Below are 22,289 nucleotides of genomic sequence, written 5' to 3' on the forward strand. Positions count from 1 at the left end.
GATGGGGTAAGGTGAAATTAAATCATGAAGATAAGGCAAGACGCTGGTGTATACACCCAGTGAAGATAGGGCAAGATGAAATGGGTGCCACAGATCATCTCACTGTGTCACCCATTTCATCTTGCCCTATCCTCACCGTGTCTATACACCAGCATCTTGCCTTACCTTCATGATTTAAAGGTTTACAGAATGTCTGACATAATATTCCAGCAGGGAATCATCGTACTTTACGGGGATAATAGGTAGCTGCCAGCAACTGTTTGTGGATTTATGATATAGCGCCTTATCACAACAACAAAATTACATTTATAGAGCACCTTTCACGTCGGGAGGATGTCCCAAAGCGCTGAACAGTCAGCTGTTGGGGCCCGAGTATGGGGGAGGGGTGGTGTAGGGGTGAGCGAAGGCAGAGAGGTGGGAGTAAGACCAAAGGCACGGTCGAAGAGAAAGGTCTTGAGACCGACCTTGAAGGAGGCAAGGGAGGAAGTGAGACAAAGGGACCGTGGGAGGAGTTTCAGAGTGTGGGCCAGAGAGGCTGAAAGCCCGGCCACTGATGGTAGGGCGGGTTGGGCGGGAGACATGGAGCAGGCCGGAGTCCGATGAACGGAGGGAGCGGGCAGGTTGGTAGGGAGTCAGCAGGTCAGAGAGGTAGGAGGGGGCAAGGCCATGAATGGCCTTAAAGATGAGGACGAGGATCCTGAACTCGATCCTCTGGGGGATAGGGAGCCAGTGGAGTCGGGCGAGGGTGGGAGTGATGGGGTCTGTATATTTTGTGGGCAAATTGCAGCAGCCAAGTACACTCAGCAGTGTCCCACAAACATTTGTAAATTGAGTGACCAAATGATGATGATTTTTTTTTAAGGGATTATTGGCCCGGGAAAGCGAGCTGCCAATCGACTAACAACCACGTTTCTAATTACTGCTTGGTAAACAGAGCCACATGAAGTAAGGAAACTTGCCTAAGATTTGCCCAACCAGGAATTGAACCCAGTGAGGTTCACAGTAACCACTACTCTAACGGACTTACAATAAATCTTTAAGTAGAACTCTAAGCGTAGAACTTTTCAGAACTTGCAGACTTTTGCAACAAAAAGGAAACTGATTCAGCAGATTTGTGAAATATGCTGGATTAATCCTGCTTCAAGACCTCTGATGAAGTTTAAACCAATTCTGTAATTGTAGTTTTATTATTAATAATAATTCTTGCATTTAATACAGTACCTTATCACGTCATCGGAAGTTTCAAAGGATTTGTTTTAAAGTGTAGACCGTGTAATGCAAACACATTATAATATATCAAGTGGTAGGTGATTGAAAAAGGCTTGTCACCATGCATGATGTTAGACACAACCTTTTGTATGTTTTTACTCTGGAGAATTGTAGAACCTCCGAAGCTGGAACCAAAATCCCCAGAAAATAACATGTGGAACAGAACAGAAGCTGGAATCCAAACTTAAAGCTCCCAAAAATCAAAGTAAACACAAGTGATGCTGATCTTCATGTGGCTGAAAATATTCTAGTAAAGGCAAATTTAAAAATTCCAAGATATCCTCCAATGTATTAGACACTGACGCATGGCAAGCTTCCAACTGGCAGGGTCCACGGGCAGCTTCACAAGGAGTTCAGCTTAGTGCAGTCAACCATTCTATAACTCTAATACATTTTCTTACAGCAATATGCAGTTGCCAAAATGTATCACTCACTTTCTATTAAGATCTATTTATGTTGAAGTGACCTGTAGCTCAAGATATTAAGCCCTATAATAGCAACTCAGAAGATCGCAAATTCAAGTCTTATATCTCTGCCCCTCCTCAAAAAATAACTATTTCAGGGAAAGATTGATTCCATATTATTGTATGTGTTAGAGCCACATGAGTATGTACAAGAGAACAACATGCTCACTGGTTCCCACGTCAGCTTTTGGTGTAGCTGTTTTCTCTGTATCTAGCTAAAAGTCAGAACTAAATAAGGAACACAATTTTAACACAACTTGCCAGAAAACACAGACATTTTCTACACAGAGGGGGTAGGTCGGTGCCAACGTTTCAGTGTCATTAGAGTCTGAAACCGACAGAAAAAATTCCATTTTAACCAAAGATAACAGCAATGAGCCACGGACAAGACTGTAGACATTCCTCCACTTGAATTAATTCCATAAGTGACAACACCCTCCTACCTGTCATGTGTGCCTTCATTCAATTCTGATGATGAGCTTTCTTCTAACCCAGGGTGGTACAACTGGTGGCCTGAGAGCCATTTTCACCCGGAAACCCCCATCTCATCTGGCCCACCTGCTCCCTCCATAACCCGTAAATGTTGTTATTTTTCTGGAGGGGAAACCCAAAAATATTGCTTATTTGGCCCCTGGACGTTTCTCAAATAGGGCATCAGCCCTCAGCAGCCAAAAGGTTGGACCGACCTACAACCAATATTTCCCAGGTTGGTGAATGTATATATAATAGTAATCCTTTTGATGTAGTGCCTTATCACATTATAGAGATATCTTAACAGGATTTTATTGTGGGGTAGGTGAAAATGGCAGTCAATTTAGCATGCAGTAATTTCCCTCTAACAGCCATGAAGTGAATGATCAACTTAATTTGGGGAATCAAGTGCACTGCAAGAAACTCCCTTCGCTTTTTCGAATGGTGCATTGGATTATTATCCTCCACTTGAACAGACAGATAGTATATCGATTACCATCTCATCCGAAGAACAGCACATCCAACAATGGAGCATTCCCCCGGCATCATATTGAAGTGTCAGTCCAGACTGTGAATTCAAAGTCACAACATGGGCTTCAACTTGCAGAGTGCTATCAATTGAGCCAGGTATCCGCTCAGGTTTATTATTCAAAAGAATGCAACTGTCTTGAAAATGCCGAGGAATATTGACAGGGGTGCATTGGGTTATTTTCTCAACCCATTTAAAATCCTGTATACCACAATAAGGTTCCCTCTGAAATTACTCTTTTCAAGAACGAAGAGTCCAACTTTTCTAATAGCTGTTCAGAGTTCATTCTTTTTAGTTCCTAGTTTCTAATTCTGTGCTGTAAATTTCTATGAGTTTATGATTCTGTTTTCTAACACTGGGGGTTATCCTCGTTGCTCTCCTCTGCACGGCATCTAGGGCCTGAGTAGCTCTCTTATGTCACAGCGACCAGAACTGTTTTGCTGTACTCTAAGTGCGGCCTGACCAGTGCTCTGTACTGGAGTACGGCTTCTGCGGATCTGAACTGCACTGATTTGGCAATAATAGCCCTGTTTGCCTTGTTCTTAAAGGTGAACCTGACTATAAGGATTGTTTAATAAAACAGACAGCTGAGTCCCTTGGAGAAGGCTGTTGGTGCTCAACATAGATAAGTCACCTGGTCCGGACGGGGATGCATCCTAGGTTACTGAGGGAAGCAAGGGTGGAAATAGCAAAGGCACTGGCCACAATCTTTCAATCCTCTTTGGACACTGGAGTGGTGCCAGAGGACTGGAAGGTTGCAAATGTTACTCCCCTGTACAAAAAGGGGCAGAAGGATAAACCTGAGAACTACAGGTCAATCAGCCTAACATCAGTAGTATGGAAACTTCTGGAGACTATAATCTGGGACAATATAAATTCTCACTGAGAAAAATATAGTTGAATAAAGGACAGTCCACACGGATTTGATAAAGGCAGATCATGTCTGACAAACCTAATAGAATTTTTTTATGAAGTGACTGAGAGGGTGGGTGAAGGTAGTGCAGTAGACATAGTTTATCTAGATTTTCAAAAGGCATTTGACAAAGTGCAACATAAGAGACTTATAAACAAAATAGAAGCCCATGGTATTAAAGGGCCTGTGGCAACATGGATCCAGAACTGGCTAGGAGACAGAAAGCAGAGAGTAAATGGTTGCTTTTCTGACTGGAGGGAAGTGTGTAGTGGTGACCCACAGGGGTCGGTATTGGGACCACTGCTCTTTCTGATCTATATTAATGATCTGGACCTGGATATGGGGAGCACAATTTACAAATTTGCAGACGATACTAAGCTAGGAAAAGTTGTAATGGTGAGGAGGATAGCACCAGACTCCAAGAGAACTTGGTAAAATAGGTAGAAACGTGGCAGATGAGGTTTAATGTGGAGAAATGGGAAGTGTTGCATTTTGGTAGGAAAAATTAGGAGAGGTAGGAAAAGCTAGAGGGTGCAATCTTAAAGGGGGCAAATGAACAGAGAGACCTGGGGGTCCACATAAGCAAATCTCTGAAGGTGGCAGGATAGGTAGATAAAGCTGTTAAAAAAGCATACGAGATACTAGGTTTTATAAATGGGGGCATAGAATTCAAAAGTCAGGAGGTTATGTTGAATATTTATAAAATGCTGGTTAGGCCTCAGTTCAAGTACTGCATTCAATTCTGGGCACCGCACTTTAGGAAAGATGTTAGGGCATTGGAGAGAGTGCAAAGGAGATTTACCAGGATGGTACCAGGAATGAAGGACCTTAGTTATGAGGAGAGATTAGCAAAACTAGGATTATTCTCCCTAGACCGAGAAGATTAAGAGGGGATTTAATAGAGGTTTTCAAGATCATAAGAGGATTTGATAGTTTGAACCGGGAAAAACTGTTTCCACTGGCGGGTGGGTCAGTAACACGAGAACACCGATTTTAGTTAGTTGTTAAAAGAAAAAGAGGGGAGGTTAGGAAAAAAATTTCACCCAGCGAGTTGTTCGGATCTGGATGCATTACCTGAAAGGGTAGTGGAAACCGATTCAATAACAACTTTTAAGAGAGGAGTAGATGGGTATTTGGGGAGGACAAGATAGCAGGGCTCTGAAACGCTCTGAAACACCGTCTGGTGTGGAGGGCGTTATATGAATCCAAGTGTTTTTGTTGTTGGCTATGGAGAGAAAGCAGGTCAGTGGGATTGAATTGGATTATTCTTTTTGGAGCCGGCACAGGCACGATGGACAGAATGGCCTCTTTCTGTGCTGTATGATTCTAAGTGTAGGCTTACAACCAATTTCCTTTATTGAGCCACATGCACACAAAAAGGTTTTTCTTATATGCTGTATAGATTTTTCTTTTGTAGGACTGGGTGGCTTGCTCCTGTGCCTATACTCTTACGTAATAATAATAATCCTTCCACTTGATATAGCACCTTATCACATCATTGAGACATCGCAAAGTGCTTCACAGTATACATTGTAAAGTGGATTGACTGTATTTTGTGGACAAAATGCAGCAGCCAGTTTTGCGTACCACAGATTCCCACAAACAGCATGCAAGAATCTTAGCTAGGATAGGAGAAACTCATTTTCAAATATTGTCATGGAATCTTTAATGTCTACCTGAAGAGACAGTTATTGGGACCTTGGTTGAACGTCTCATTTAAGGACCTAAAAAATGCAGCGCTCCACCAGCACTGCATTGAAGTGTCACCTTAGACTGTGAGCTTAAAAGTCCTGCCTGTTTTTACATCAAGGAATTTTATCATAACAAATTAATTATACACCAGTACCTGCTAGATCCAAAACATTGCTGCCTATGCCAGTCCCTGTTTTTTTTGAGTCAGCCAGGTATGTGATGCATGTGGAAATCCATCATCATGCTTACGAATATGCGAACAGTAAGAGCTCCACATATGGAAAATTTCTTGTGTGTGGAATGGAATGTGCACTCCCTCCCTGAGGAATGCACTTCTACTTATCTAATTCCAGAGAGCATTAGGGGCATGTTGGCGAGAGCCAAGTCTTGGGGACCCTAGACTGTGCGTTTGGGCTATTGCCAGAGTTTGACGAACTAAAACCTTGTAGCTTGCAATTATTCCCACTGTTTCTCCAGTTGGGACCATCCTAGCTCAGTGGTTAGAGCACTCGCTTTGCAAGTGAGAGATCTGAGTTCAATTCCAGGCAGGGCGAAACCTTGGGCAAGTTTCCTTACTCCACACGCCTAATAATAATCCCTCCAAAAAACCCAAAACAATAATTAAATTGGTCATTTTCAATCTACGACTGTTTGTGGGACATTGCTGTGCGCAATTGGCTGCCGCGTTCGCCCACAAATATACAGTCAATTCACTTTACAGTGTGTTCTGTGAAGCGCTTTGGGACGTCCTCCTGACGTGAAAAGCGCTATATCAAATGCAAGGATTATTATTATTATTATTATTATTATTATTATCCTAACCATTAGGGCTTTGGCTTGCAGGGCAACAGGAGCTGAGTGGAAAGAATCCCTGTTCTCAGTCACTGGTCTGTCCTACTGATGAGCCAGGCTGACTGGGATGTGATCAGCAATGCCCCAGGAGTACTGTGGACTTGCCTGGCTCAAAAACTGAACTACCGAGATTGCCACAGAGGCTTGACTCAATTCCAAGATTCTCCTGCCAAGCACATCAGATTCCACTTACCTTTCTCCCCCCACACCCTAACAATAGTTGGTCATTTGACACCCTGTGAGCATGTGCTTGAGCCCTCAATAGATCAATAGCAGATGGTCCAAATAGCTGCTTGGTCCAAAAAAACACTGAAGAATAAGGGGAATGAGCAAAAGAATAGTATTACAGTGAACTGATCGAACAGGGAGCTAACACAATAATTTGAATGACCTTCTTCAATGTTGTGACATTCTACGATTCTACAAAGCATTGCTGCCAAGCCAGTATTTCCTTTTCTAAAGGCAAGCCAGAGATTAACAACTCACCATGGTGATACTATCTGCCTTGATCTGGTTTCAGATTTACTGAAAATTGTAGTGATATTTCATATCTGTTGTCTACTTCTTTATAGATCTGTATCTCATTTTCAGTGTGCAAAACAGAAGGCAGGATTTCAAACTCTTGTCAACCACTTCACACTAAAGGATTAAAAATCTAGCTTTCACTGTAGAGATAAGGTACTCAACTAAACAAAACTGAATGTCATCAAATGGATTTCACTTCTTCAGTATCAATGTTCAGAGTACAATTATAACCTGTCACCACTGTATCAATGAAAATTGCAGCAAAACCTGGTAACTTTCTTATAACATGACTTAACAGTCCAAGAATACTCTACTACAACAACAACAACTTGTATTTATATAGCACCCTTCACATGGGGTAGAGTCCCAGAGTGCTCAAACAAAACTAAATGGCAACAAAACTATACACTAAGTGGCTGATGAGCAAAACATCATTAGCGATGATATGTAAATAAGTAACTAAGTAACTAAGTAACTAAAGCATTGCATCAAGAGTCAGTACACAATATGATCCTGTCTGCAGACACTTTCTCTGAAAAGTGGCAAAGCTTTGGTAGTGAAAAATGGTTGTTCTCTAGTGCACAACAGAGGATCTGCAGTGACATTATTTTATATCTCATTTTTTTTTCCTTTCATTGTAAAGTCTCTGCTGAATAAATTCCATTCTAAACCCTCATCACTCTGGCTGCAGATGCACTTGAACAGGAAGATATTCAGACAGACGGATTAAAAATAGAAATGTCTCCTTAATTGTGTCGGTGTTAACCAAAACCTCTGCAAAATCCTTGTAGCTAATAGACAAGAAAAAAGTCTTCCAAGCACTCCAGTATTGCTCCTCGCTAACTGTTTAAAGTACAATTAATTTATCAAGTGACAAGATTAAAATAAAACTAGTATGAGTGGAGGTTGTTTTATCGAAAACTAAACTGGGAATAAAAATCACTGATTTAAACTTTGAACAATCTTGGTAATAACTGTCAGCATCTGATTAATTTTCCCCTAATGTGCAAACTGTTACCGTTGCTTAAGAGTAAGTAATAATAATAATAAGCCTTACATTTGATTTAGTGCCTTATCACATGCTCAAGATATCTCAAAGATCATTATTGTGATGATTCCAGCTCTGGTTTATCGCTGATTTTGGAGATGAGTTCTGTACTGAATGCCTGAATCTATTTCCTAATGAGTAGTTTGAATGTGAATGTTCTTGCGGTTGCCAGGCTGAGTCCCAGGAGATCAGCATTTTTAATTTTTTTTTGCTAAGAGGAGCAGAGTCAGTCCATCCCTGAACTCACATTACACTGTAATATATACACTTAATAAGAGCAATCAATTAGCAGCGTTGTGATCAAACTGATAGCAGAGATCATTCTGCTTTTAAACCAACAACAGACGTTTCCTATGTACCAAACTACCGCCACTCCCTGTGGTTTATTAAACTCTCTTGTGCAGATAGAACTCTAAACAGACCAGTAAAGTATTTTTGAAGGCAATCTTGGCAGCCATTTGCCCAAGCAAAGTCCCCCAAAACAGCAATAGTAATAATAATAATAATAATCCTTGCATTTGATATAGCGCTTTTCACGTCGGGAGGACGTCCCAAAGTGCTTCACAGAACACACTGTAAAGTGAATTGACTATATATTTGTGGGCGAACGCGGCAGCCAATTGCGCACAGCAATGTGCCACAAACAGTCGTAGATTGAAAATGACCAATTTATTTTTGGTTTTGGAGGGATTATCATTAGGTGTGTGGAGTAAGGAAACTTGCCCAAGGTTTCGCCCTGCCTGGAATTGAACTCAGGTCTCTCGCTTGCAAAGCGAGTGCTCTAACCACTGAGCTACAGGACTGCACAATGAGGTGAATGACCAATTGCTGGCCACTTCCCATCCAAAGTATAACAAGAGTAAAGCACTGCGCCTCACTTCATCATGTCCAGGACCCCGGTCCCAGGGATAAGCATTGTAACCACATTGTAATAAAATGATCATGGATCATTGCATTTGATATTGTGACTGTCTTATGTCGTTGAAACCTCTCAAAATCCTTCACAGGATTTAACTGTAAAGTGTAGTGACTGTGTATTTGTAGACCAACTAGGATGGAATTTCTTCCGTGCTGCGTGAATAATGTGAGAGGAGCAGTACGATAGCTTCTATGCTTCTACAATTATGGTCCTATAAGTTACACTTTGAGAAATTGATGCTTATTACTCATGTTGTTTACTGCTCTGAGGTTTCTAGGGATAGGAGGAAACGGATCACTCACATCACTAGCCTGGGCCAGGAATCTCAAAAACAAATGAGATTGAAAAAGCTGTAGTTCATGTCTGCCCTCTTTTGACCCTATTCTCTAAATTTCCTGTCTACGAGTAGATAATTATTTGGGGAGGACAAGTTTGTACTGCTGTCCTGACAGACAGCCTGTTCGGTCATCAAGTCCTGGATGAGGGCAAATTTCCTACAGTTGAATGTGAACAAGACTGAGGCCCTCCTGATTGGTTCACGCCAGTGCCTCTGCACTTCAGGCTCTGGCAGCATCAACCTCCATGGCTGCACACTACAACTCACCAAGTCAGTCAGGAACCTCGGTGTCTTGTTCGACCCTTAACTATCTTTTCTCCCTCACATCCAAGCCATGACCCATTCTGCCTTCCCTCATCTCCGTAACAGCACCCGACTCCACCACTACCTCACCCCTCAGGCTACTGAAACTCTTGTTCATGTCTTCATAACCTCCAGGCTCGACTATGCAAACGCCCTGCTTGTCGGCCTTCCCAACTCCTCCCTCCACAGGCTGCAAATAATCCAGTATTCTGCAGCCCGTGTCCTCTCCCGCACCAAACTCCGTGACCCCATCTCCATTCTCACCCTCGTAACCCCCTACCAACCCGCCCGCTCCCTCCGCTCAGCCGGCTCTGGTCTGCTCCATGTCCCCTGACCCACCCACCCCACCATTGGCGGGAGAGCGTTCAGCCACTCTGCCCCCAACCTCTGGAATTCCATCCCCCAATCATTCCGCCTCGCCGCCTCCTTCAAGTCCCGCCTGAAAGCCCTCCTTCGACCATGCCATCGGACACCCCCCTTCCCCTCCCTTCTCTCTCCTGACCCCAACTCGGTCTGAAATGCTGTACACTGTCCAGCACCTTGGGACGTCCTCCTGATGTGAAAGGCGCTATACAAATGTAATCTTGTTGTTGTTGTTGTAGGGCTATGGGGAGAGAGTGGAGTTGTGGGATTGATTTGGATAGATCTTTTCAAATAGCCGGCACAGACACAATGGGCCGAATGGTCACCTTCTGTGCTGTATAATTCTATGAGCCTAGCTCAGTTGTTAGCACTGATGCTTCTGAGCTGTAACTTCAAGCCCCACTTCAGGACTTTGAACTGTGGGCTGTCATTCCAATGCATGCTGCTGAGTGCTATATTATTGAAGATGCTATCTTGGATGAGACATTAAACTGAGGTCCAGCCTGTCTATTCAGGTGGAAATTAAAGATCACATGATTTGAAAAGAGTTTGGTTAGACCACAATTGGAATACTGTGTGCCATTCTGGTCTCCACACTACGAGAAGGATGTAGCAGCAATGGGAAAAGTACAGAGTTTTACTAAGAACTATGCCAGGGCTGGCAGGTTACTGCTATTAGGATAGACTGGATAGGTTAGACCTTTTTCGCTAGAGAAGAAACATTTAAGAAAGGACCTAATTCAGGTATACTCACTGTACCTAACACAATTCAGGCGTCTTATCACATCTTCGAGACATCTCAAAGTGCTTCACAGAATATACTGTAAAGTGAATTGACTATATTTTGAGGGTGATTGCACTTTACAGTATGTTTTGTGAAATGCTTTGAGACGTCCTTCTGACATGAGAGGTGTTTTATCAAATCTAAGGATTATTAATTATTCTTCCTTAGTGCAACTATCAATAAAAACTACCACACTGAAAACTAAATCAAATATATATTCCTTTTTGAATTTTCTCTTGTGGGCTTTTTGGATTTCTAATTATTTGAAATAGATGCAAATTTGTTAACACTCACCTGTCTAGAGGCAATCTTGTTATTTATTCTTCCTTCCCATTAATTTACTCAAAAATATTCACAGGAATGCAAAAATATATCCAACAGACAGCAGGTGAAAATTAACGACATTAATCAAAAAAGTGTCCACTGTTAATTATTATTCCAGTTCATTTATTTGAAAATTGCTGCCAGTTAAAAATGCTTTCTAATATAATTTCTAATATAGGAGGTTTGTGTGGTGCATAAACATTGGCACAAACTAGTTGAACCGAATAGCCTGCTTCTATACTGTAACATTCTATATAATTCTATGTAAAGTGCTATCCTGCGTGGAGAGCGCTATATAAGTGCAAGTTGTTATAATACTTAATATTGGAGTATGTCATCGGGTATAATAATAATAACATGCACTTCCAGAAGTGGCTTTGGTCTCTTGATTGTTTTCTGTAACCTGAGATGATTTCCTTGCCACAGGGAATTTTTCACACGAGGGTGTTGTATATATGTGGATCTCTCAGTCTGGTTTGGACACTCGTCTGCACGGTGATGGGTTTCCGCATGAATCGGAACCCGTCTGACAAAAAAAACTATCTAAAACTATCTCACTTTTTGATTGTTTTAGAATGAATTGCAAATCCGAATAATGTACTTATTGTAGGAAGAAACATGGGACCATCCTGGGAGATAACAATGGATAGTGTGTACTTTGTGTCCCAAATCTTAAAGTTAAAGTGCTGTGATCTCATCTGTCTTACATTAAATGATGGGACATTTTGTCTTCCTATCTGACGCTATTATTTATGTATATGAACAGTAATCATTCAGTTCATAATTCATTGTCGTGCTAAGGCGTTACATCAAATGCAAGGATTATTTTTATTATAACTCTTGACTTGACAGGATTTACCATAAAGTTATAATTCAGTCAATCCGGGGCAGATCATTTCTGAAAGGTTTAAGGCTGAGAAAAAGAATTGCTTAGTAACATTATCCTTCTTCTTAAAAAATAAAGTAGAGCGCTGAAGCCTTGCGGCCTCAATAATAATCTTTGCATTTTGAAGCGCCTTCGAGATAGGGCGGAAGTCTTGAAAGCGCTTCACTGGATTTTATTGCCAAGTGGAGTGAACTCGAGTGGTTGTAGTGACTGAGTGTCGGGACAAGGCGGCCCATTCGTGCGCACCAATGCCCCGCAAACGGTCGTGGATGACACTCACTTGCACTCACCGGTGAATGCCAAAGAAGAAGCCACTTGGAAGCCGCCTGGGGACAACAAGGAGGGCCAGTGTGGGCGAGCAGGGCACAGGCAGTGAGAGCCAACTCGCCCCGTACACGGGTTTTGACGCAGTTGGTCACACGCGTTCATTTCACTTCCAGTGGATTCGGATCAAAACAATCTTTGCGGTTGACATTTCTTGGCCGCTTTTTGCGTCAAAGGGGGAGAGAGGAATGGAGAGGACTTGATGCGGGGGTGGGCGAGGGGCTGTGCGGCTCCCACTGTGCCGGAGCCTCGGAGAACAGTCTGCCATAGTCTGGAGATACCATCAGAGGAGAGGAGAGGAGAGGCAGCGATTCCAGTGCCGGGACCCCCCTCCCCCCCCAGTGCCGGGACCCCCCTCCCCCCCCCAGTGCCGGGACCCCCCTCCCCCCCCCAGTGCCGGGACCCCCCCCCCCCCCCCCAGTGCCGGGACCCCCCCTCCCCCCCAGTGCCGGGACCCCCCTCCCCCCCAGTGCCGGGACCCCCCCCCCCAGTGCCGGGACCCCCCCCCCCAGTGCCGGGACCCCCCCCCCCCCCCAGTGCCGGGACCCCCTCCCCCCCAGTGCCGGGACCCCCCTCCCCCCAGTGCCGGGACCCCCCCCCCCCCCCCCCCCCCCCCAGTGCCGGGACCCCCCTCCCCCCCCCAGTGCCGGGACGCCCCCCCACTCCCAGTGCCGGGACCCCCCTCCCCCAGTGCCGGGACACCCTCCCCAATGCCGGGACCCCCCCCGCACCTCTCTCTCTCTCTGTGTCTCTGCTGCCGATGGTGTTGCAGTGACTTGTAAGGAGCGAGTCCTGAGCTGAACACAATGTGATCCTTTTTATTTTGCGGAGAGACAGACAGACAGTGACACACTCACACACACACACACAGACACAGAGACACACACACACACACAGACACAGACACAGAGACACACACACACACACAGAGAGACCCAGAGAGGCACACACACACACACACACACACCCACACACACAGACACAGAGAGGCACACACACACAGAGACACACACACACACACACAGAGACACAGACACACACACACAGAGACACACAGAGACACACACAGACACACACACACACAGAGACACAGAGACACACAGAGAGGGACCTGGGGTTGACTCACGTGGATCTTTGTCGATGCAAAAAGGCAGCGGTGCCTCCTGACCACCAGACATGTGCGACTTACCCTGAAGCCAGCGATCTGCAGAGGCTCTCAGATAGTCAGCCCCAGCACCACCCCAGCACCCCCCCCCCCCCCCACCCCCAGCACCCCCCCCCCCCAGCACCCACCCACCCCCCCACCCCCAGCACCCCCCCAGCACCCCCCAGCACCCACCCCCTCCCCCAGCACCCACCCACCCCCCCCCCCCAGCACCCCCCCCCAGCACCCCCCCTCCCCAGCACCCCCCCAACCCCCAGTACCCCCCCCAGCACCCCCCCCCCAGCACCCCCACCCCCAGCACCCCCCCAGCACCCCAGCACCCCCCCACCCACCAGCACCCCCCCCAGCACCCACCAGCACCCCAGCACCCCCCCCCCAGCACCCCCCCCCCCAGCACCCACCCACCCCAGCATCCAGCTCCCAACCCTCCCCCAGCACCCACCCCCCCCCGCACCCAGCCCCCCCCCCCCCCCCCCCCTCCCCGGGGCTGCAGGTTGTGGCCGTCACTTCCCAACAGTTTGACGGTGGCAGTGAAGTAAAGTTCACGCTCGAGTGAAGAAACAAGTCTGTGGCGGCGGGAGGTGTGGGGGGAGAGCTGTGCATTGCAGCCCAACCCGAGCGGAGCCACAGCCACAGCGGAGCGGAGCGGAGCGGACTGACGGCTCCAGATACAATGTAGCGGCTGCGGGTTTGCGGAGAGCGGAGGCTTTGGTGGATGTGGATGTGAGAGTGAGAGAGACAGAGAGCCATCACCATCACCATCACCATGAGCCACCACATTGTGATGAAACCGCGATCGCGGTCCACCAGCTCTCTCAGGACCTCGGAAAACCTCGGGTAAAAAACACCCCGTTACCCCCTCTCTCTCTCTGTGTAACAGCGCTGTCCGACACCGGCTCTTCACTTCTCTTTACTCTGCCGCCAGGGGCAGCCCGGGGGGGGGGCAGCCCGGGGGGGGGGGCAGCCCGGGGGGGGGGGGCTGCTGAGGGTGGGGGGCTCCCCAGGGTGGGGGGGCTGCCCAGGGTGGGGGTGGGGGCAGCCCGGGGGGGGGGGGTGCTGCTGAGGGTGGGGGGCTGCTCAGGGTGGGGGGGGGGTGCTGAGGGTGGGGCTGCCCAGGGTGGGAGGGTAGGGGGGGCTGCCCAGGGTGGTAGGGTGGGGGGGCTGCTCAGGGTGGGAGGGTGGGGGGCTGCCCAGGGTGGGAGGGTAGGGGGGGCTGCTCAGGGTGGGGGGGGCTGCTCAGGGTGGGGGGGCTGCTCAGGGTGGAGGGTGGGGGCTGCCCAGGGTGGGAGGATAGGGGGGCTGCGGATGGTGGGGGGCTGCTCAGGGTGGGAGGGTAGGGGGGGCTGCGTAGGGTGGGGGGGCTGCTCAGGGTGGGAGGGTGGGGGGCTGCCCAGGGTGGGAGGGTAGGGGGGCTGCGGAGGGTGGGGGGCTGCTCAGGGTGGGAGGGTGGGGGCGGTCTGCTCATGGTGGGAGGGTGGAGGGGGCTGCCCAGGGTGGGAGGGTAGGGGGGCTGCCCAGGGTGGGAGGGTAGGGGGGGCTGCCCAGGGTGGGAGGGTAGGGGGGGCTGCCCAGGGTGGGAGGGTAGGGGGGGCTGCACAGGGTGGGAGGGTAGGGGGGCTGCGGAGGGTGGGGGGGCTGCTCAGGGTGGGAGGGTGGGGGCGGTCTGCTCAAGGTGGGAGGGTGGAGGGGGCTGCCCAGGGTGGGAGGGTGGGGCGGTCTGCTCAAGATGGGAGGGTGGGGGGGGCTGCCCAGGGTGGGAGGGTGGGGGGGGCTGCCCAGGGTGGGAGGGTGGGGGGGCTGCTCAAGGTGGGAGGGCTGCTCAGGGTGGTCGCGATGTTTGCTCTGTGTGTGACTGTCAGGACTGTGTTGTGTTGTTGCTGGACTCGCAGCTGCATTTCGTGTGTATGTGTGTAACCCAAGTTGTGTGTTCCCATTCACACCCTCTGTTACTGTACACGCAGAGCAGTGAAATGACAAATACTGCAATAATAAAAGAAATAAATCTAATATTAAGTAATAAATAGAAGATCATAAAGTCGCGGAAATAAAAATACAACAGCAAGGCCACCCTTGAATGATCCAAACTAGATGTGGAGCCCTGTAGCTCAGTGGTTGGAGCTCTCGCCTCGCAAGTGAGAGACTTTGGTTTGATTCCCAGCAGAGCGAAACCTTGGGCAGGTTTCCTTACTCCACGCGCCTCTGTTTACCTAGCAGTAAAGCAGGAACCTGGTTGTTAGTCGATTGGCGGATCATTTTTCGGGGGTAATAATTCCTTCAAAGAAAAAAATTCAATTCATGACAGTTTGTGGGACTCTACTGTGTGCAATTGGCTGCCACGTTTCGCCCACAAAATATACAGTCAATTCACTTTACAGTATATTCTGTGAAGTGCTTTGAGATGTCTCAAAGATGTGATAAAGCCCTATATCAAATGCAAGGATTATTATTATTGTTATTAAAAGCGATTAGTGTACAAGTCTAAAAATCCAAAGAAGAGTTTGTTTGCAAAATCTTAAAGCCCGTTTCAGAATACTGCCGAGAAAATATGATCATTCCTGTGTTTTGCTTTTGAAAATCCCATCACACAATGATTTTTTATTAGACAGTAGTACTCTATACAGTGAAGGGTTTGTTTCGGCAAATGCAGTTATAGTGTTAAAGCAGTGAGCCATATAATGATGTTCCTATATATAGTCTTGTGCCTAAGGTCATTGGTTTTCTGTGCTGGGTCAGTCTTAGCCTCTTAATATTCATGGGTTTTAGTTCTTTCGGATGCAAAATGCTGGTTTCTTTAATGTGCTGGTGATTTCCAGTAGGATACTCTGTATTTGAAAATTGACACATTCATGGATTTGCTAATTTTTGAAAAGATATTGTTTGGATTTATTTTCACATCTTGCGCTGAATTCTCTGCGTATGCAAAATCTGGCACTGGGTACAAAGCCAACAAGCCTATTGCTGATCTTGCAGGTCATTTGGTTCTTTTTTTTGTATACTTGAAACAAATAATTTAATGTTCACACAGACACTCTTTATAATACAGATGTATTACATTATTGAGGTAGTTTGTGCAGTATTTTTGTTCCTATTTTTCATGGATTTAGTTCCATGGATACTTGCTGTACTTCACACAAGTGTATTTTCTTCACGTGTGTGAACATGGATGGTGAGTGAGGAAGGCTGTACAGTATTCGAGTATGGCTGGCTTTACAGCTGGTCTTTATATTGTCATCATCTGACATCCACACACGTGCACATTCCAGCATGAATCACTGGATAATCAGGAGGAGGAACCCTCAATTACTTTTCTCCATCCTAACCTGAGATAACTTGTTTTCCCACTGCAGTGAAACTGGGACCCTTCTGGTCTTTAATGCTCACCATCATAACGTGCAGTTTGCTTACTTCTGACATATTGTGACACCCCGCATGTCAGAACTGAATTACAAGGTAGTAATTTGACTTTTTTCAGTACTTTCACCCTTTTATATGCACTTACAATAGTTGCTGCAAACAAAATTCATAGCCCTGCTTATTTCAAGCTTGGATTTGTATCCATCGACTCCTTCCAGCCTTACCCTGTCCCAATTATTCTGTGATAATAATTCTTGCATTTGATATAGCGCCTTAGCATGTTGCCATGTCTGAATTCTATATCCTGAACTGTACAAGGCTCAGTGTCACACTACCAAACCCTCTTCGTACAGCAGATCTTACCAATAGTACAGGAATTTGTGAGTAAAGAAAAAAACATTAACATTTTTAAAATGTTGTAAAGAGAAACGAGAAATGTGATTATACCTTGAGTTACTGTTTATGCTGCAGGTTTGTTTACTGATGAAGCTGCTAGAGCACCCCACTGAGTGACTTTGAAGTCCAGTGACCAATTCATTTGTTATTTAATGTATTCATTTGGATGAAGAAGAACAATTGGCCAGATCACCGAGAGGACTCCATGCATTCTCTTTGGAGATCCTTTAACATGTACTTGGACTGCCAGAACAGGGCAACAAGATCTCAGTTTAAACTTTGATTAGAACAGTAACTCCAAACAGTATTATAGTTGTACTGGAGTGTCAATGCAATTTATGAACTCAAGTTCTGGTGTGTTCTCAAACCTACAAGCATCTGACCTGTAGGAAAGAATGTTACTGACTGAGCCAGACAGACAAGATATTAAAAGCCTTAAAGATGGCGCAATGGACTCTCCAGGAAGTTTCAAACTTTCAAAAATTGCCATCATACTTACTGATGAACAGTGAATTGATGGTTTCCTGCAATAGGTGTCTGGCTTTGGAGGGATAAGGTAATTAAGCAGGGTCTCTTTTGGGTTGAGACAACTCTGGGGTGTTAAGTCTGGAGAAAGAAAAGGAAAAAAATAGAATGGAAAGTGCCCATTCCTGATTGTGTTTCAGTCCATAAGCAAGCAGGATGTGTACCCCAGAGAGTGAGTGCATAGTCCACAATCAACAAACAAAACCTTTCCTTTTTGCATGTTTCTTAACATCTCAAACTGGAGGCTCTTTAATTACATAAATCAATTTAATTAATTAATCAATTGCGCGCAATTGGCTGCAACGTTTCACCCACAAAATACACTTTGCAATATATTTTGTGAAGCACTTTGAGACATCTCAACGACATGATAAGACGCTATATCAAATACAAACATTTTATTATTACAGCAAGAGATAAACATTTGTATCAGGCAAAACTTGATGTAACAATTGAGTAAGTTATTTTGTATTACATATTAATTTTCTTTTGATTACAGTTCGAAAATGAAGTGGCATGAAGTAAAATTTCATATGAAAGTTGCAGTGTCGACTTTGTAATATTGGGGTTATCATTGTGAGTCCTGTAAGCCATGTGTAAACACCACTTGGTTTTCGCTCACAAATATACAGTCAATTCACTTTACAGCATATTCTGTGAAGTGCTTTGAGACGTCTAGAAGGTGTGAAAAGCGCTATATCAAATGCAAGGATTATTATGTATATTATTATTATTGATAGAACCTTGTTTGATTTTTTGAACCAGTGGGATTTTTTAAAGCGATGATCAGCGTGTAGCGGAATCTACGGATGTTCATATACTTAAATAGATGTTTGCACTGTGCGCTGTCGTATACACATACTGGTCATCGCAGTGGCTGAAGAGCAAGTTGTTCAGAGCAGCCACATCCAAGAATTCAGCTTGTCAGACACCCTAATATGGTGATACCAAGTCTTTAAAGATTAGTACTGTTATCACATATTTCATTATAACAGTATCGTGTTTAACAGATTTGTTTTTACAATTTTTCAAGGGAGATCAAAATATGCAGTCATCTGTTATATAATTACATATAAATGGTGGAACCAATGCAAGTGCTTAACAGCTGCTGTTGTTTGAAACACGCTTGCCTATTGGGCAACAAACAATATGCTCTTTGGGATGCTAAAAACCTCGGTTGACAATCCACTGTACTGGAGGTGTGCTGCGTTGTTGGAGGTATTGTCCTTCGGATGAGACAAACCAAGGCCTCGTCTGCATATTCAAATGAACGTTAAAGATCCCATAACAAAAAACAAAGTCGCTGGGAACACTCAGCAGGTCAGACAGCATCTATGGAGAAAGGAAAGTGAGTCCACCTTTTGGGTCCACGACCCTTTATCAGAACTCCAGGGTCATGGACCCGAAACGTTGACTCACTTTCCTTTCTCCATAGATGCTGCCTGATTTGCTGAGTGTTCCCAGTATTTTTGTTTACAGATTTCCAGCAACTGCAGTAGTTTGCATTCTGCTAAACATCCCATGGCAGGATTTACGTAGAAAAGAGAATTTTACAGTTTCCTGGCCGCCAATTCTGCAGATAAAAGTGGGTCATTCACTTCAAAGGCTGTTTCTGGGAAATTGCTCTACACAAATTGTCGACCACATTTGCCGACAATGACATCATAAAAATCCTATGAACCCCTTTGAGAATTCGGATGACGTGACAAGGATTATTTATTATTATTCTATGCCCAGAGTGTCTTTGATGTTTTGACCAATATCAGCAGCTGCCTTCAGAATCTGGATCTTAGAAATGTAGTAAAGCAACTTTCAGATTGAGACTGAATGTAAGAATTTTCCAAAATTCTGCACACTATTTCATTGCAAGAGATAGACTTTAAGGTTGACACCATAGAGAAATTTGGGGCCCAATTTCAGGCCTCTGAGTTGGGGGATACCATCAAAATACTCAGAAGATGCCAATGCCAAACTATTCTTGTTAATTTTGAGTCGGGCTGAAATAGGTTCTTAGTGCAGGATGAGTCATTTTGAGCAAACCCCAAATTTATCAAATGTTCCATTTATTAGTATAGTTGTTACTGAAAGAGCGATAAATGCAATTCCCATTTAATATCATTAAAAAAAAAGCACATTTCACAGATCAGTCACCACTCGGGATTGAACCAGCAATTGCACTGATTCAGGGCAACCTCATTATAAAGCGCTTTGCTAACACAGGAGTTTGTTTTTTTAACACAGTGATCCTGTGGAGCCTTGGTTAACAAAAATGCGGTACACTTCCAGCAGGGACTTGATGGCTTCCAGTGTTGAAAAATAGACACCTTTCGGCTCATCAGGTCACCGCTGACTGAAAGTGGCATCACTGTGCCATTCGTTGCTTTGTGTTTGACCAGGGGATCTGATCGTATAGATCCAGATCACAGCATTATAACGGGGTTGCTTTTTGTATAAAAATCCTTTTCACACCAGCAGATTGCAACCAAAGTAGTTAGGAGAACCTACTCCGTCACTATGCCCCTAACCTCTGGAACATCCTGTCTCTACCCTTCCACCTCGTTCCCTCTCTATCAGTCTTTAAATCCCACTTCAAGATCACACCTAGTGTTACCTCCCCCTTCCCTTGTCTCTGTTGCTTAACGTCTACCCCTGCCACTGTGAAGTGCTCCGAGATGTTCGTGAAAGGCGCTAAATAAAGTTGTTGATGTTCAGCTAAATATTCATTTATGTAGTTTTGAATTTTTTTCATTTTAATTAGATGGTATGTAGGGCCTAGCAATTTCACAATTTTGTTCTGTAATTAGATATCATTTTCAAGGTGAATGTATGTTTTCTGGTGTACATTGTGACACAATTGTTTATAATTTCATAAACTTGTATTTTGTATTTGCTTAGTAAATACTCTAAACAAACACTTATGTGTAGAGGTAAATTTTAATAATGTGTTACGTTTTAATTGATTAATTCAATGCTCCATTGAAAGTCAATATGTTTCCTTTCTCAACATACTAAAGTAGGCACAATTTGGGGTTTATCTTCAGAACAACCTTTGCTGCTGCGCATTTATAATATAAATAATCCCTGCATTTGATATTGCTCCTTGTCATATTGTTAATCTGCCTCAAAATGTGCACTTCACCAGATTTTACTATAAAGTGTATTTTGCAGCTAATGTGGGGGATAATTTGCACACAATAGTGTGCCATAAACAGCCATTGAAGTGAATGATCAACAACAACAATTTGGTTTATACAGTGCTCTTCATGCGAGGCATCATATCAAAGCAATTTTATCTGGGGGATTGTTGGCCATGGAGAAACTCCCTTCTCATTTTGATTAGTGCCATGGGATCATTAACGTCCACCTGTACAGGCAGACGGGACCTCAGTTTGTCTCCATTTAGTTGGAGGCTATATTTATTTTGCTCACATGGATAACTCAGCTGTCAGATAGACAACATTTGCATACACAGTTTAGGTTAATTATATTGACATTCTCCTCTAATTCAAAAGCATGGCAATTCAAAGCTGCATGAAACATTCAATATACTATCTAATCATATTATTAGAGAAAATTAATTTTGAGAAATACAGTATGCTGATACATATGAAAAATATATCAATCAAGAGCACTTTGCTGGCAACTTAAAAGCTAAATCCCTTGCTACTGTATAAGCAACAAAGTTTTAAGTTGTTCACAAATAACACATCGAATTTGTTAACCTGGCTCAGTTGGTGACACTTGCCTCTAAGTCAGAAGGTTGATGATTCAAACCCCAGGTCAGGGTTTGAGCCGATAGTCCTATACGGTATAGGGCACAAATAACTAAACTCACTAGGCTCAAGGCCTCCCATGATGTTAGGCATCGTGTTGAGGACCCCCACACAATAAATCCATAGAAATGTAATACCTTACGTTAACTGCAAACAACTTTTTAAAAAAATTAAAGAAAATAAATCCAAAGTAATGCTTGCAATGTTAATCCAGATACCACACAAACACTGGGTTCTGTATGCCTAATGAATAAGGCTTTGCTCACCCCACCCGCCATTGGCAAGCTCTTCGGGACACCACCCCACTTGATGGGCACTATATAAATACAAGTTGTTGTTGTCGGCATTGTCTCACCCGATTGGTCAGATTTCAGTGAGTAACGGACCACTTCTGGAGCTTCAGGGACTGTGGTTGGTCCACAGGGGAGAAAGACTGTGATTGGTGTGTGAGGATGAAGCCATGATTGGTCCACAGGGGGAAAGGGTTGTGTGAGAGTGAGGTTGTCAATGGTCACAGGGTGCAAGAGCTTGAGCTGTTAGCAATGATATTTTTCTAGTTACCACCTTGTGCACCCTGAACCCACTGAAACAATCTCGTACCCCCCAGAGGTGGCCGCCTTTTAAAGCTACTGGCATGGGGGGTGGGGGGCGACAATGTGCTTTCTTTTAGCTGAGATATTCATCTGAGTTCCCAGCTGTCTGATCAAGTAAAGATTAAAGATCCCTAAAGGCATGATTTGAAATAGAATTAGTCATTCATCTCATGGCTACTTGTTGGCACAGACCATTGCTTCACATTGCCTACAGTTAGTCATTACACTTCACAGCAATAACCTGTGAAGTGCTTTGAGATCTTCACTTGACAAGGTCACACAATCAGTTCTGAGCAAGAAGGCCCTTCAGCCCATTTGATCTCGTCCTTCAGAAAACCCATCTTATGTTCCTCCCATACACAGCATTGAGTTGTGTTTTAAATGAGTCCAGTGTCCTTGTCTCAACCATCCTTCCTGGTAATCTGTTCAAGTCATTACTTACCCACTGGATAAATAAACACTTTACCCTTCTGTAAGTCT

The 22,289-nt window shown here is 44.8% G+C and overlaps 1 protein-coding gene across 3 annotated transcripts in view; it reads left to right on the plus strand.

Moving 5' to 3' along the window:
• Positions 1-22,289, plus strand: part of pde4d (phosphodiesterase 4D, cAMP-specific) — a 360,576-nt gene that overhangs the window by 196,822 nt on the left and 141,465 nt on the right. The window contains exon 1 of one of the 3 annotated variants that reach the window (XM_042335145.1): positions 13,970-14,005. The exons of the other annotated variants lie outside the window; for them this stretch is intronic. The gene's annotated coding sequence lies outside the window, so the exon portion shown is untranslated. Of the gene's footprint in view, positions 1-13,969; positions 14,006-22,289 lie in introns of those variants that run through there. 3 annotated transcript variants of the gene reach the window in all.

Source organism: Callorhinchus milii, unplaced genomic scaffold (assembly GCF_018977255.1).
Source record: "Callorhinchus milii isolate IMCB2004 unplaced genomic scaffold, IMCB_Cmil_1.0 Scaffold1, whole genome shotgun sequence".
Taxonomy (NCBI): domain Eukaryota; kingdom Metazoa; phylum Chordata; class Chondrichthyes; order Chimaeriformes; family Callorhinchidae; genus Callorhinchus; species Callorhinchus milii.